Consider the following 17683-nt stretch of genomic DNA (forward strand, 5'->3'; position numbering starts at 1 on the left):
AGTCAATCGGTCAAAAGACGACCGTAACCCTAATCCTAGCCCCATAACCCTAACCCTAGCCCCATAACCCTAACCCTAACCCTAGCCTCAGCCTTAAGCCAGCCTCATGAAACATTGTCCCTCTCACTAAAATATTCGCCAAAAATACAAATTTCACCCGAATCCAATGGGGACTGCTGTGTCTCGTTCAGCCAGTATAGGACCACGTCTGGGAGAAATTTCGAGTCAATCGGTCCAAAGACCTGGAAGCTATTGAAAAAATCGTCCGACGTTTTCATGAAAAAGGTCATTTTTTTCTTTAAAATATTCACCAAAAATACAAATTCCACCGGAATCCAACCAAAACCGGCGAGCCTCATTCCACCAGTGAGGAGGTCATGCGTGTGCAATTTCGAGTCAATCGGTCAAAAGACGACCGCAACCCTAACCCTAGCCCCATAACCCTAACCCTAACCCTAACCCTAGCCTCAGCCTTAAGCCAGCCTCATGAAACATTGTCCCTCTCACTAAAATATTCGCCAACAATACAAATTTCACCCGAATCCAATGGGGACTGCTGTGTCTCGTTCAGCCAGTATAGGACCACGTCTGGGAGAAATTTCGAGTCAATCGGTCCAAAGACCTGGAAGCTATTGAAAAAATCGGCCGACGTTTTCATGAAAAAGGCCATTTTTTTCTTTAAAATATTCGCCAAAAATACAAATTCCACCCGAATCGAATGCGGACTGCTGTGTCTCGTTCAGCCAGTATAGGACCACATGTGGGAGAAATTTCGAGTCAATCGGTCCAAAGACCTGGAAGCTATTGAAAAAATCGGCCGACGTTTTCATGAAAAAGGCCATTTTTTTCTTTAAAATATTCGCCAAAAATACAAATTCCACCGGAATCCCATAAAAACTGCTGGCCTTTCTTCCGCCAGTATGGACAACATGTGTGTGCAATTTCGAGTCAATCGGTCAAAAGACGACCGTAACCCTAACCCTAGCCTCATAACCCTAACCCTAGCCCCACAACCCTAACCCTAACCCTAACCCTAGCCTCAGCCTTAAGCCGGCCTCATGAAACATTGTCCCTCTCACTAAAATATTCGCCAAAAATACAAATTCCACCCGAATCGAATGCGGACTGCTGTGTCTCGTTCAGCCAGTATAGGACCACATGTGGGAGAAATTTCGAGTCAATCGGTCCAAAGACCTGGAAGCTATTGAAAAAATTGGCAGACGTTTTCATGAAAAAGGCCATTTTTTTCTTTAAAATATTCGCCAAAAATACAAATTCCACCCGAATCCCATAAAAACTGCTGGCCTTTCTTCCGCCAGTATGGACAACATGTGTGTGCAATTTCGAGTCAATCGGTCGAAAGACGACCGTAACCCTAACCCTAGCCCCATAACCCTAACCCTAGCCCCATAACCCTAACCCTAACCCTAACCCTAGCCTCAGCCTTAAGCCAGCCTCATGAAACATTGTCCCTCTCACTAAAATATTCGCCAAAAATACAAATTTCACCCGAATCCAATGGGGACTGCTGTGTCTCGTTCAGCCAGTATAGGACCACGTCTGGGAGAAATTTCGAGTCAATCGGTGCAAAGACCTGGAAGCTATTGAAAAAATCGGCCGACGTTTTCATGAAAAAGGCCATTTTTTCTTTAAAATATTCGCCAAAAATACAAATTTCACCCGAATCCAATGGGGACTGCTGTGTCTCGTTCAGCCAGTATAGGACCACGTCTTGGAGAAATTTTGAGTCAATCGGTCCAAAGACCTGGAAGCTATTGAAAAAATCGGCCGACGTTTTCATGAAAAAGGCCATTTTTTCTTTAAAAATATTCGCCAAAAATACAAATTTCACCCGAATCCAATGGGGACTGCTGTGTCTCGTTCAGCCAGTATAGGACCACGTCTGGGAGAAATTTCGAGTCAATCGGTCCAAACACCTGGAAGCTATTGAAAAAATCGGCCGACGTTTTCATGAAAAAGGTCATTTTTTCTTTAAAATATTCGCCAAAAATACTAATTTCACCCGAATCCAATGGGGACTGCTGTGTCTCGTTCAGCCAGTATAGGACCACGTCTGGGAGAAATTTCGAGTCAATCGGTCCAAAGACCTGGAAGCTATTGAAAAAATCGGCCGACGTTTTCATGAAAAAGGCCATTTTTTCTTTAAAATATTCGCCAAAAATACAAATTCCACCGGAATCCCATAAAAACTGCTGGCCTTTCTTCCGCCAGTATGGACAACATGTGTGTGCAATTTCGAGTCAATCGGTCAAAAGACGACCGTAACCCTAACCCTAGCCTCATAACCCTAACCCTAGCCCCACAACCCTAACCCTAACCCTAACCCTAGCCTCAGCCTTAAGCCGGCCTCATGAAACATTGTCCCTCTCACTAAAATATTCGCCAAAAATACAAATTCCACCCGAATCGAATGCGGACTGCTGTGTCTCGTTCAGCCAGTATAGGACCACATGTGGAAGAAATTTCGAGTCAATCGGTCCAAAGACCTGGAAGCTATTGAAAAAATTGGCCGACGTTTTCATGAAAAAGGCCATTTTTTTCTTTAAAATATTCGCCAAAAATACAAATTCCACCCGAATCGAATGCGGACTGCTGTGTCTCGTTCAGCCAGTATAGGACCACATGTGGGAGAAATTTCGAGTCAATCGGTCCAAAGACCTGGAAGCTATTGAAAAAATTGGCAGACGTTTTCATGAAAAAGGCCATTTTTTTCTTTAAAATATTCGCCAAAAATACAAATTCCACCGGAATCCCATAAAAACTGCTGGCCTTTCTTCCGCCAGTATGGACAACATGTGTGTGCAATTTCGAGTCAATCGGTCAAAAGACGACCGTAACCCTAACCCTAGCCTCATAACCCTAACCCTAGCCCCACAACCCTAACCCTAACCCTAACCCTAGCCTCAGCCTTAAGCCGGCCTCATGAAACATTGTCCCTCTCACTAAAATATTCGCCAAAAATACAAATTCCACCCGAATCGAATGCGGACTGCTGTGTCTCGTTCAGCCAGTATAGGACCACATGTGGGAGAAATTTCGAGTCAATCGGTCCAAAGACCTGGAAGCTATTGAAAAAATTGGCAGACGTTTTCATGAAAAAGGCCATTTTTTTCTTTAAAATATTCGCCAAAAATACAAATTCCACCGGAATCCCATAAAAACTGCTGGCCTTTCTTCCGCCAGTATGGACAACATGTGTGTGCAATTTCGAGTCAATCGGTCAAAAGACGACCGTAACCCTAACCCTAGCCTCATAACCCTAACCCTAGCCCCACAACCCTAACCCTAACCCTAACCCTAGCCTCAGCCTTAAGCCGGCCTCATGAAACATTGTCCCTCTCACTAAAATATTCGCCAAAAATACAAATTCCACCCGAATCGAATGCGGACTGCTGTGTCTCGTTCAGCCAGTATAGGACCACATGTGGGAGAAATTTCGAGTCAATCGGTCCAAAGACCTGGAAGCTATTGAAAAAATTGGCCGACGTTTTCATGAAAAAGGCCATTTTTTTCTTTAAAATATTCGCCAAAAATACAAATTCCACCCGAATCGAATGCGGACTGCTGTGTCTCGTTCAGCCAGTATAGGAGCACATGTGGGAGAAATTTCGAGTCAATCGGTCCAAAGACCTGGAAGCTATTGAAAAAATCGGCCGACGTTTTCATGAAAAAGGCCATTTTTTTCTTTAAAATATTCGCCAAAAATACAAATTCCACCGGAATCCCATAAAAACTGCTGGCCTTTCTTCCGCCAGTATGGACAACATGTGTGTGCAATTTCGAGTCAATCGGTCAAAAGACGACCGTAACCCTAACCCTAGCCTCATAACCCTAACCCTAGCCCTACAACCCTAACCCTAACCCTAACCCTAGCCTCAGCCTTAAGCCGGCCTCATGAAACATTGTCCCTCTCACTAAAATATTCGCCAAAAATACAAATTCCACCCGAATCGAATGCGGACTGCTGTGTCTCGTTCAGCCAGTATAGGACCACATGTGGAAGAAATTTCGAGTCAATCGGTCCAAAGGACCACATGTGGAAGAAATTTCGAGTCAATCGGTCCAAAGACCTGGAAGCTATTGAAAAAATTGGCCGACGTTTTCATGAAAAAGGCCATTTTTTTCTTTAAAATATTCGCCAAAAATACAAATTCCACCCGAATCGAATGCGGACTGCTGTGTCTCGTTCAGCCAGTACAGGACCACATGTGGGAGAAATTTCGAGTCAATCGGTCCAAAGACCTGGAAGCTATTGAAAAAATTGGCCGACGTTTTCATGAAAAAGGTCATTTTTTTCTTTAAAATATTCGCCAAAAATACAAATTCCACCGGAATCCCATAAAAACTGCTGGCCTTTCTTCCGCCAGTATGGACAACATGTGTGTGCAATTTCGAGTCAATCGGTCAAAAGACGACCGTAACCCTAACCCTAGCCTCATAACCCTGACCCTAGCCCCACAACCCTAACCCTAACCCTAACCCTAGCCTCAGCCTTAAGCCGGCCTCATGAAACATTGTCCCTCTCACTAAAATATTCGCCAAAAATACAAATTCCACCCGAATCGAATGCGGACTGCTGTGTCTCGTTCAGCCAGTATAGGACCACATGTGGAAGAAATTTCGAGTCAATCGGTCCAAAGACCTGGAAGCTATTGAAAAAATTGGCCGACGTTTTCATGAAAAAGGCCATTTTTTTCTTTAAAATATTCGCCAAAAATACAAATTCCACCCGAATCGAATGCGGACTGCTGTGTCTCCTTCAGCCAGTATAGGACCACATGTGGGAGAAATTTCGAGTCAATCGGTCCAAAGACCTGGAAGCTATTGAAAAAATTGGCCGACGTTTTCATGAAAAAGGCCATTTTTTTCTTTAAAATATTCGCCAAAAATACAAATTCCACCCGAATCGAATGCGGACTGCTGTGTCTCCTTCAGCCAGTATAGGACCACATGTGGGAGAAATTTCGAGTCAATCGGTCCAAAGACCTGGAAGCTATTGAAAAAATTGGCAGACGTTTTCATGAAAAAGGCCATTTTTTTCTTTAAAATATTCGCCAAAAATACAAATTCCACCGGAATCCCATAAAAACTGCTGGCCTTTCTTCCGCCAGTATGGACAACATGTGTGTGCAATTTCGAGTCAATCGGTCAAAAGACGACCGTAACCCTAACCCTAGCCTCATAACCCTAACCCTAGCCCCACAACCCTAACCCTAACCCTAACCCTAGCCTCAGCCTTAAGCCGGCCTCATGAAACATTGTCCCTCTCACTAAAATATTCGCCAAAAATACAAATTCCACCCGAATCGAATGCGGACTGCTGTGTCTCGTTCAGCCAGTACAGGACCACATGTGGGAGAAATTTCGAGTCAATCGGTCCAAAGACCTGGAAGCTATTGAAAAAATCGGCCGACGTTTTCATGAAAAAGGCCATTTTTTTCTTTAAAATATTCGCCAAAAATACAAATTCCACCGGAATCCCATAAAAACTGCTGGCCTTTCTTCCGCCAGTATGGACAACATGTGTGTGCAATTTCGAGTCAATCGGTCAAAAGACGACCGTAACCCTAACCCTAGCCTCATAACCCTAACCCTAGCCCTACAACCCTAACCCTAACCCTAACCCTAGCCTCAGCCTTAAGCCGGCCTCATGAAACATTGTCCCTCTCACTAAAATATTCGCCAAAAATACAAATTCCACCCGAATCGAATGCGGACTGCTGTGTCTCGTTCAGCCAGTATAGGACCACATGTGGAAGAAATTTCGAGTCAATCGGTCCAAAGACCTGGAAGCTATTGAAAAAATTGGCCGACGTTTTCATGAAAAAGGCCATTTTTTTCTTTAAAATATTCGCCAAAAATACAAATTCCACCCGAATCGAATGCGGACTGCTGTGTCTCGTTCAGCCAGTACAGGACCACATGTGGGAGAAATTTCGAGTCAATCGGTCCAAAGACCTGGAAGCTATTGAAAAAATTGGCCGACGTTTTCATGAAAAAGGTCATTTTTTTCTTTAAAATATTCGCCAAAAATACAAATTCCACCGGAATCCCATAAAAACTGCTGGCCTTTCTTCCGCCAGTATGGACAACATGTGTGTGCAATTTCGAGTCAATCGGTCAAAAGACGACCGTAACCCTAACCCTAGCCTCATAACCCTGACCCTAGCCCCACAACCCTAACCCTAACCCTAACCCTAGCCTCAGCCTTAAGCCGGCCTCATGAAACATTGTCCCTCTCACAAAAATATTAGCCAAAAATACAAATTCCACCCGAATCGAATGCGGACTGCTGTGTCTCGTTCAGCCAGTATAGGACCACATGTGGAAGAAATTTCGAGTCAATCGGTCCAAAGACCTGGAAGCTATTGAAAAAATTGGCCGACGTTTTCATGAAAAAGGCCATTTTTTTCTTTAAAATATTCGCCAAAAATACAAATTCCACCCGAATCGAATGCGGACTGCTGTGTCTCCTTCAGCCAGTATAGGACCACATGTGGGAGAAATTTCGAGTCAATCGGTCCAAAGACCTGGAAGCTATTGAAAAAATTGGCCGACGTTTTCATGAAAAAGGCCATTTTTTTCTTTAAAATATTCGCCAAAAATACAAATTCCACCCGAATCGAATGCGGACTGCTGTGTCTCCTTCAGCCAGTATAGGACCACATGTGGGAGAAATTTCGAGTCAATCGGTCCAAAGACCTGGAAGCTATTGAAAAAATTGGCAGACGTTTTCATGAAAAAGGCCATTTTTTTCTTTAAAATATTCGCCAAAAATACAAATTCCACCGGAATCCCATAAAAACTGCTGGCCTTTCTTCCGCCAGTATGGACAACATGTGTGTGCAATTTCGAGTCAATCGGTCAAAAGACGACCGTAACCCTAACCCTAGCCTCATAACCCTAACCCTAGCCCCACAACCCTAACCCTAACCCTAACCCTAGCCTCAGCCTTAAGCCGGCCTCATGAAACATTGTCCCTCTCACTAAAATATTCGCCAAAAATACAAATTCCACCCGAATCGAATGTGGGAGAAATTTCGAGTCAATCGGTCCAAAGACCTGGAAGCTATTGAAAAAATTGGCAGACGTTTTCATGAAAAAGGCCATTTTTTTCTTTAAAATATTCGCCAAAAATACAAATTCCACCGGAATCCCATAAAAACTGCTGGCCTTTCTTCCGCCAGTATGGACAACATGTGTGTGCAATTTCGAGTCAATCGGTCAAAAGACGACCGTAACCCTAACCCTAGCCTCATAACCCTAACCCTAGCCCCACAACCCTAACCCTAACCCTAACCCTAGCCTCAGCCTTAAGCCGGCCTCATGAAACATTGTCCCTCTCACTAAAATATTCGCCAAAAATACAAATTCCACCCGAATCGAATGCGGACTGCTGTGTCTCGTTCAGCCAGTATAGGACCACATGTGGGAGAAATTTCGAGTCAATCGGTCCAAAGACCTGGAAGCTATTGAAAAAATTGGCCGACGTTTTCATGAAAAAGGCCATTTTTTTCTTTAAAATATTCGCCAAAAATACAAATTCCACCCGAATCGAATGCGGACTGCTGTGTCTCGTTCAGCCAGTATAGGACCACATGTGGGAGAAATTTCGAGTCAATCGGTCCAAAGACCTGGAAGCTATTGAAAAAATCGGCCGACGTTTTCATGAAAAAGGCCATTTTTTTCTTTAAAATATTCGCCAAAAATACAAATTCCACCGGAATCCCATAAAAACAGCTGGCCTTTCTTCCGCCAGTATGGACAACATGTGTGTGCAATTTCGAGTCAATCGGTCAAAAGACGACCGTAACCCTAACCCTAGCCTCATAACCCTAACCCTAGCCCTACAACCCTAACCCTAACCCTAACCCTAGCCTCAGCCTTAAGCCGGCCTCATGAAACATTGTCCCTCTCACTAAAATATTCGCCAAAAATACAAATTCCACCCGAATCGAATGCGGACTGCTGTGTCTCGTTCAGCCAGTATAGGACCACATGTGGAAGAAATTTCGAGTCAATCGGTCCAAAGACCTGGAAGCTATTGAAAAAATTGGCCGACGTTTTCATGAAAAAGGCCATTTTTTTCTTTAAAATATTCGCCAAAAATACAAATTCCACCCGAATCGAATGCGGACTGCTGTGTCTCGTTCAGCCAGTACAGGACCACATGTGGGAGAAATTTCGAGTCAATCGGTCCAAAGACCTGGAAGCTATTGAAAAAATTGGCCGACGTTTTCATGAAAAAGGTCATTTTTTTCTTTAAAATATTCGCCAAAAATACAAATTCCACCGGAATCCCATAAAAACTGCTGGCCTTTCTTCCGCCAGTATGGACAACATGTGTGTGCAATTTCGAGTCAATCGGTCAAAAGACGACCGTAACCCTAACCCTAGCCTCATAACCCTGACCCTAGCCCCACAACCCTAACCCTAACCCTAACCCTAGCCTCAGCCTTAAGCCGGCCTCATGAAACATTGTCCCTCTCACTAAAATATTCGCCAAAAATACAAATTCCACCCGAATCGAATGCGGACTGCTGTGTCTCGTTCAGCCAGTATAGGACCACATGTGGAAGAAATTTCGAGTCAATCGGTCCAAAGACCTGGAAGCTATTGAAAAAATTGGCCGACGTTTTCATGAAAAAGGCCATTTTTTTCTTTAAAATATTCGCCAAAAATACAAATTCCACCCGAATCGAATGCGGACTGCTGTGTCTCGTTCAGCCAGTACAGGACCACATGTGGGAGAAATTTCGAGTCAATCGGTCCAAAGACCTGGAAGCTATTGAAAAAATTGGCCGACGTTTTCATGAAAAAGGCCATTTTTTTCTTTAAAATATTCGCCAAAAATACAAATTCCACCGGAATCCCATAAAAACTGCTGGCCTTTCTTCCGCCAGTATGGACAACATGTGTGTGCAATTTCGAGTCAATCGGTCAAAAGACGACCGTAACCCTAACCCTAGCCTCATAACCCTAACCCTAGCCCCACAACCCTAACCCTAACCCTAGCCTCAGCCTTAAGCCGGCCTCATGAAACATTGTCCCTCTCACTAAAATATTCGCCAAAAATACAAATTCCACCCGAATCGAATGCGGACTGCTGTGTCTCGTTCAGCCAGTATAGGACCACATGTGGGAGAAATTTCGAGTCAATCGGTCCAAAGACCTGGAAGCTATTGAAAAAATTGGCAGACGTTTTCATGAAAAAGGCCATTTTTTTCATTAAAATATTCGCCAAAAATACAAATTCCACCGGAATCCCATAAAAACTGCTGGCCTTTCTTCCGCCAGTATGGACAACATGTGTGTGCAATTTCGAGTCAATCGGTCAAAAGACGACCGTAACCCTAACCCTAGCCTCATAACCCTAACCCTAGCCCAACAACCCTAACCCTAACCCTAACCCTAGCCTCAGCCTTAAGCCGGCCTCATGAAACATTGTCCCTCTCACTAAAATATTCGCCAAAAATACAAATTCCACCCGAATCGAATGCGGACTGCTGTGTCTCGTTCAGCCAGTATAGGACCACATGTGGGAGAAATTTCGAGTCAATCGGTCCAAAGACCTGGAAGCTATTGAAAAAATTGGCCGACGTTTTCATGAAAAAGGCCATTTTTTTCTTTAAAATATTCGCCAAAAATACAAATTCCACCGGAATCGAATGCGGACTGCTGTGTCTCGTTCAGCCAGTATAGGACCACATGTGGGAGAAATTTCGAGTCAATCGGTCCAAAGACCTGGAAGCTATTGAAAAAATCGGCCGACGTTTTCATGAAAAAGGCCATTTTTTTCTTTAAAATATTCGCCAAAAATACAAATTCCACCGGAATCCCATAAAAACTGCTGGCCTTTCTTCCGCCAGTATGGACAACATGTGTGTGCAATTTCGAGTCAATCGGTCAAAAGACGACTGTAACCCTAACCCTAGCCTCATAACCCTAACCCTAGCCCCACAACCCTAACCCTAACCCTAACCCTAGCCTCAGCCTTAAGCCGGCCTCATGAAACATTGTCCCTCTCACTAAAATATTCGCCAAAAATACAAATTCCACCCGAATCGAATGCGGACTGCTGTGTCTCGTTCAGCCAGTATAGGACCACATGTGGGAGAAATTTCGAGTCAATCGGTCCAAAGACCTGGAAGCTATTGAAAAAATTGGCCGACGTTTTCATGAAAAAGGCCATTTTTTTCTTTAAAATATTCGCCAAAAATACAAATTCCACCCGAATCGAATGCGGACTGCTGTGTCTCGTTCAGCCAGTATAGGACCACATGTGGGAGAAATTTCGAGTCAATCGGTCCAAAGACCTGGAAGCTATTGAAAAAATCGGCCGACGTTTTCATGAAAAAGGCCATTTTTTTCTTTAAAATATTCGCCAAAAATACAAATTCCACCGGAATCCCATAAAAACTGCTGGCCTTTCTTCCGCCAGTATGGACAACATGTGTGTGCAATTTCGAGTCAATCGGTCAAAAGACGACTGTAACCCTAACCCTAGCCTCATAACCCTAACCCTAGCCCCACAACCCTAACCCTAACCCTAACCCTAGCCTCAGCCTTAAGCCGGCCTCATGAAACATTGTCCCTCTCACTAAAATATTCGCCAAAAATACAAATTCCACCCGAATCGAATGCGGACTGCTGTGTCTCGTTCAGCCAGTATAGGACCACATGTGGGAGAAATTTCGAGTCAATCGGTCCAAAGACCTGTAAGCTATTGAAAAAATTGGCCGACGTTTTCATGAAAAAGGCCATTTTTTTCTTTAAAATATTCGCCAAAAATACAAATTCCACCCGAATCGAATGCGGACTGCTGTGTCTCGTTCAGCCAGTATAGGACCACATGTGGGAGAAATTTCGAGTCAATCGGTCCAAAGACCTGGAAGCTATTGAAAAAATCGGCCGACGTTTTCATGAAAAAGGCCATTTTTTTCTTTAAAATATTCGCCAAAAATACAAATTCCACCGGAATCCCATAAAAACTGCTGGCCTTTCTTCCGCCAGTATGGACAACATGTGTGTGCAATTTCGAGTCAATCGGTCAAAAGACGACCGTAACCCTAACCCTAGCCTCATAACCCTAACCCTAGCCCCACAACCCTAACCCTAACCCTAACCCTAGCCTCAGCCTTAAGCCGGCCTCATGAAACATTGTCCCTCTCACTAAAATATTCGCCAAAAATACAAATTCCACCCGAATCGAATGCGGACTGCTGTGTCTCGTTCAGCCAGTATAGGACCACATGTGGAAGAAATTTCGAGTCAATCGGTCCAAAGACCTGGAAGCTATTGAAAAAATTGGCCGACGTTTTCATGAAAAAGGCCATTTTTTTCTTTAAAATATTCGCCAAAAATACAAATTCCACCCGAATCGAATGCGGACTGCTGTGTCTCGTTCAGCCAGAATAGGACCACATGTGGGAGAAATTTCGAGTCAATCGGTCCAAAGACCTGGAAGCTATTGAAAAAATCGGCCGACGTTTTCATGAAAAAGGCCATTTTTTTCTTTAAAATATTCGCCAAAAATACAAATTCCACCGGAATCCCATAAAAACTGCTGGCCTTTCTTCCGCCAGTATGGACAACATGTGTGTGCAATTTCGAGTCAATCGGTCAAAAGACGACTGTAACCCTAACCCTAGCCTCATAACCCTAACCCTAGCCCCACAACCCTAACCCTAACCCTAACCCTAGCCTCAGCCTTAAGCCGGCCTCATGAAACATTGTCCCTCTCACTAAAATATTCGCCAAAAATACAAATTCCACCCGAATCGAATGCGGACTGCTGTGTCTCGTTCAGCCAGTATAGGACCACATGTGGAAGAAATTTCGAGTCAATCGGTCCAAAGACCTGGAAGCTATTGAAAAAATTGGCCGACGTTTTCATGAAAAAGGCCATTTTTTTCTTTAAAATATTCGCCAAAAATACAAATTCCACCCGAATCGAATGCGGACTGCTGTGTCTCGTTCAGCCAGTACAGGACCACATGTGGGAGAAATTTCGAGTCAATCAGTCCAAAGACCTGGAAGCTATTGAAAAAATTGGCCGACGTTTTCATGAAAAAGGCCATTTTTTTCTTTAAAATATTCGCCAAAAATACAAATTCCACCGGAATCCCATAAAAACTGCTGGCCTTTCTTCCGCCAGTATGGACAACATGTGTGTGCAATTTCGAGTCAATCGGTCAAAAGACGACCGTAACCCTAACCCTAGCCTCATAACCCTAACCCTAGCCCCACAACCCTAACCCTAACCCTAGCCTCAGCCTTAAGCCGGCCTCATGAAACATTGTCCCTCTCACTAAAATATTCGCCAAAAATACAAATTCCACCCGAATCGAATGCGGACTGCTGTGTCTCGTTCAGCCAGTATAGGACCACATGTGGGAGAAATTTCGAGTCAATCGGTCCAAAGACCTGGAAGCTATTGAAAAAATTGGCAGACGTTTTCATGAAAAAGGCCATTTTTTTCTTTAAAATATTCGCCAAAAATACAAATTCCACCCGAATCGAATGCGGACTGCTGTGTCTTGTTTAGCCAGTATAGGACCACATGTGGGAGAAATTTCGAGTCAATCGGTCCAAAGACCTGGAAGCTATTGAAAAAATTGGCCGACGTTTTCATGAAAAAGGCCATTTTTTTCTTTAAAATATTCGCCAAAAATACAAATTCCACCCGAATCGAATGCGGACTGCTGTGTCTCGTTCAGCCAGTATAGGACCACATCTGGGAGAAATTTCGAGTCAATCGGTCCAAAGACCTGGAAGCTATTGAAAAAATCGGCCGACGTTTTCATGAAAAAGGCCATTTTTTTCTTTAAAATATTCGCCAAAAATACAAATTCCACCGGAATCCCATAAAAACTGCTGGCCTTTCTTCCGCCAGTATGGACAACATGTGTGTGCAATTTCGAGTCAATCGGTCAAAAGACGACCGTAACCCTAACCCTAGCCTCATAACCCAAACCCTAGCCCCACAACCCTAACCCTAACCCTAACCCTAGCCTCAGCCTTAAGCCGGCCTCATGAAACATTGTCCCTCTCACTAAAATATTCGCCAAAAATACAAATTCCACCCGAATCGAATGCGGACTGCTGTGTCTCGTTCAGCCAGTACAGGACCACATGTGGGAGAAATTTCGAGTCAATCGGTCCAAAGACCTGGAAGCTATTGAAAAAATTGGCCGACGTTTTCATGAAAAAGGCCATTTTTTTCTTTAAAATATTCGCCAAAAATACAAATTCCACCCGAATCGAATGCGGACTGCTGTGTCTCGTTCAGCCAGTACAGGACCACATGTGGGAGAAATTTCGAGTCAATCGGTCCAAAGACCTGGAAGCTATTGAAAAAATTGGCCGACGTTTTCATGAAAAAGGCCATTTTTTTCTTTAAAATATTCGCCAAAAATACAAATTCCACCCGAATCCCATAAAAACTGCTGGCCTTTCTTCCGCCAGTATGGACAACATGTGTGTGCAATTTCGAGTCAATCGGTCAAAAGACGACCGTAACCCTAACCCTAGCCTCATAACCCTAACCCTAGCCCCACAACCCTAACCCTAACCCTAGCCTCAGCCTTAAGCCGGCCTCATGAAACATTGTCCCTCTCACTAAAATATTCGCCAAAAATACAAATTCCACCCGAATCGAATGCGGACTGCTGTGTCTCGTTCAGCCAGTATAGGACCACATGTGGGAGAAATTTCGAGTCAATCGGTCCAAAGACCTGGAAGCTATTGAAAAAATTGGCAGACGTTTTCATGAAAAAGGCCATTTTTTTCTTTAAAATATTCGCCAAAAATACAAATTCCACCCGAATCGAATGCGGACTGCTGTGTCTCGTTCAGCCAGTATAGGACCACATGTGGGAGAAATTTCGAGTCAATCGGTCCAAAGACCTGGAAGCTATTGAAAAAATCGGCCGACGTTTTCATGAAAAAGGCCATTTTTTTCTTTAAAATATTCGGCAAAAATACAAATTCCACCGGAATCCCATAAAAACTGCTGGCCTTTCTTCTGCCAGTATGGACAACATGTGTGTGCAATTTCGAGTCAATCGGTCAAAAGACGACCGTAACCCTAACCCTAGCCTCATAACCCTAACCCTAGCCCTACAACCCTAACCCTAACCCTAACCCTAGCCTCAGCCTTAAGCCGGCCTCATGAAACATTGTCCCTCTCACTAAAATATTCGCCAAAAATACAAATTCCACCCGAATCGAATGCGGACTGCTGTGTCTCGTTCAGCCAGTATAGGACCACATGTGGAAGAAATTTCGAGTCAATCGGTCCAAAGACCTGGAAGCTATTGAAAAAATTGGCCGACGTTTTCATGAAAAAGGCCATTTTTTTCTTTAAAATATTCGCCAAAAATACAAATTCCACCCGAATCGAATGCGGACTGCTGTGTCTCGTTCAGCCAGTACAGGACCACATGTGGGAGAAATTTCGAGTCAATCGGTCCAAAGACCTGGAAGCTATTGAAAAAATTGGCCGACGTTTTCATGAAAAAGGCCATTTTTTTCTTTAAAATATTCGCCAAAAATACAAATTCCACCGGAATCCCATAAAAACTGCTGGCCTTTCTTCCGCCAGTATGGACAACATGTGTGTGCAATTTCGAGTCAATCGGTCAAAAGACGACCGTAACCCTAACCCTAGCCTCATAACCCTAACCCTAGCCCCACAACCCTAACCCTAACCCTAGCCTCAGCCTTAAGCCGGCCTCATGAACCATTGTCACTCTCACTAAAATATTCGCCAAAAATACAAATTCCACCCGAATCGAATGCGGACTGCTGTGTCTCGTTCAGCCAGTATAGGACCACATGTGGAAGAAATTTCGAGTCAATCGGTCCAAAGACCTGGAAGCTATTGAAAAAATTGGCCGACGTTTTCATGAAAAAGGCCATTTTTTTCTTTAAAATATTCGCCAAAAATACAAATTCCACCCGAATCGAATGCGGACTGCTGTGTCTCGTTCAGCCAGTACAGGACCACATGTGGGAGAAATTTCGAGTCAATCGGTCCAAAGACCTGGAAGCTATTGAAAAAATTGGCCGACGTTTTCATGAAAAAGGCCATTTTTTTCTTTAAAATATTCGCCAAAAATACAAATTCCACCGGAATCCCATAAAAACTGCTGGCCTTTCTTCCGCCAGTATGGACAACATGTGTGTGCAATTTCGAGTCAATCGGTCAAAAGACGACCGTAACCCTAACCCTAGCCTCATAACCCTAACCCTAGCCCCACAACCCTAACCCTAACCCTAGCCTCAGCCTTAAGCCGGCCTCATGAACCATTGTCACTCTCACTAAAATATTCGCCAAAAATACAAATTCCACCCGAATCGAATGCGGACTGCTGTGTCTCGTTCAGCCAGTATAGGACCACATGTGGAAGAAATTTCGAGTCAATCGGTCCAAAGACCTGGAAGCTATTGAAAAAATTGGCCGACGTTTTCATGAAAAAGGCCATTTTTTTCTTTAAAATATTCGCCAAAAATACAAATTCCACCCGAATCGAATGCGGACTGCTGTGTCTCGTTCAGCCAGTATAGGACCACATGTGGGAGAAATTTCGAGTCAATCGGTCCAAAGACCTGGAAGCTATTGAAAAAATTGGCAGACGTTTTCATGAAAAAGGCCATTTTTTTCTTTAAAATATTCGCCAAAAATACAAATTCCACCCGAATCGAATGCGGACTGCTGTGTCTTGTTTAGCCAGTATAGGACCACATGTGGGAGAAATTTCGAGTCAATCGGTCCAAAGACCTGGAAGCTATTGAAAAAATTGGCCGACGTTTTCATGAAAAAGGCCATTTTTTTCTTTAAAATATTCGCCAAAAATACAAATTCCACCCGAATCGAATGCGGACTGCTGTGTCTCGTTCAGCCAGTATAGGACCACATCTGGGAGAAATTTCGAGTCAATCGGTCCAAAGACCTGGAAGCTATTGAAAAAATTGGCCGACGTTTTCATGAAAAAGGCCATTTTTTTCTTTAAAATATTCGCCAAAAATACAAATTCCACCGGAATCCCATAAAAACTGCTGGCCTTTCTTCCGCCAGTATGGACAACATGTGTGTGCAATTTCGAGTCAATCGGTCAAAAGACGACCGTAACCCTAACCCTAGCCTCATAACCCTAACCCTAGCCCTACAACCCTAACCCTAACCCTAACCCTAGCCTCAGCCTTAAGCCGGCCTCATGAAACATTGTCCCTCTCACTAAAATATTCGCCAAAAATACAAATTCCACCCGAATCGAATGCGGACTGCTGTGTCTCGTTCAGCCAGTATAGGACCACATGTGGAAGAAATTTCGAGTCAATCGGTCCAAAGACCTGGAAGCTATTGAAAAAATTGGCCGACGTTTTCATGAAAAAGGCCATTTTTTTCTTTAAAATATTCGCCAAAAATACAAATTCCACCCGAATCGAATGCGGACTGCTGTGTCTCGTTCAGCCAGTACAGGACCACATGTGGGAGAAATTTCGAGTCAATCGGTCCAAAGACCTGGAAGCTATTGAAAAAATCGGCCGACGTTTTCATGAAAAAGGCCATTTTTTTCTTTAAAATATTCGCCAAAAATACAAATTCCACCGGAATCCCATAAAAACTGCTGGCCTTTCTTCCGCCAGTATGGACAACATGTGTGTGCAATTTCGAGTCAATCGGTCAAAAGACGATCGTAACCCTAACCCTAGCCTCATAACCCTAACCCTAGCCCCACAACCCTAACCCTAACCCTAACCCTAGCCTCAGCCTTAAGCCGGCCTCATGAAACATTGTCCCTCTCACTAAAATATTCGCCAAAAATACAAATTCCACCCGAATCGAATGCGGACTGCTGTGTCTCGTTCAGCCAGTATAGGACCACATGTGGGAGAAATTTCGAGTCAATCGGTCCAAAGACCTGGAAGCTATTGAAAAAATTGGCCGACGTTTTCATGAAAAAGGCCATTTTTTTCTTTAAAATATTCGCCAAAAATACAAATTCCACCCGAATCGAATGCGGACTGCTGTGTCTCGTTCAGCCAGTATAGGACCACATCTGGGAGAAATTTCGAGTCAATCGGTCCAAAGACCTGGAAGCTATTGAAAAAATCGGCCGACGTTTTCATGAAAAAGGCCATTTTTTTCTTTAAAATATTCGCCAAAAATACAAATTCCACCGGAATCCCATAAAAACTGCTGGCCTTTCTTCCGCCAGTATGGACAACATGTGTGTGCAATTTCGAGTCAATCGGTCAAAAGACGATCGTAACCCTAACCCTAGCCTCATAACCCTAACCCTAGCCCCACAACCCTAACCCTAACCCTAACCCTAGCCTCAGCCTTAAGCCGGCCTCATGAAACATTGTCCCTCTCACTAAAATATTCGCCAAAAATACAAATTCCACCCGGATCGAATGCGGACTGCTGTGTCTCGTTCAGCCAGTATAGGACCACATGTGGGAGAAATTTCGAGTCAATCGGTCCAAAGACCTGGAAGCTATTGAAAAAATTGGCCGACGTTTTCATGAAAAAGGCCATTTTTTTCTTTAAAATATTCGCCAAAAATACAAATTCCACCGGAATCCCATAAAAACTGCTGGCCTTTCTTCCGCCAGTATGGACAACATGTGTGTGCAATTTCGAGTCAATCGG

This window comes from Pagrus pagrus (assembly GCF_965226575.1).
Source record: "Pagrus pagrus genome assembly, chromosome: 14".
NCBI lineage: Eukaryota > Metazoa > Chordata > Actinopteri > Spariformes > Sparidae > Pagrus > Pagrus pagrus.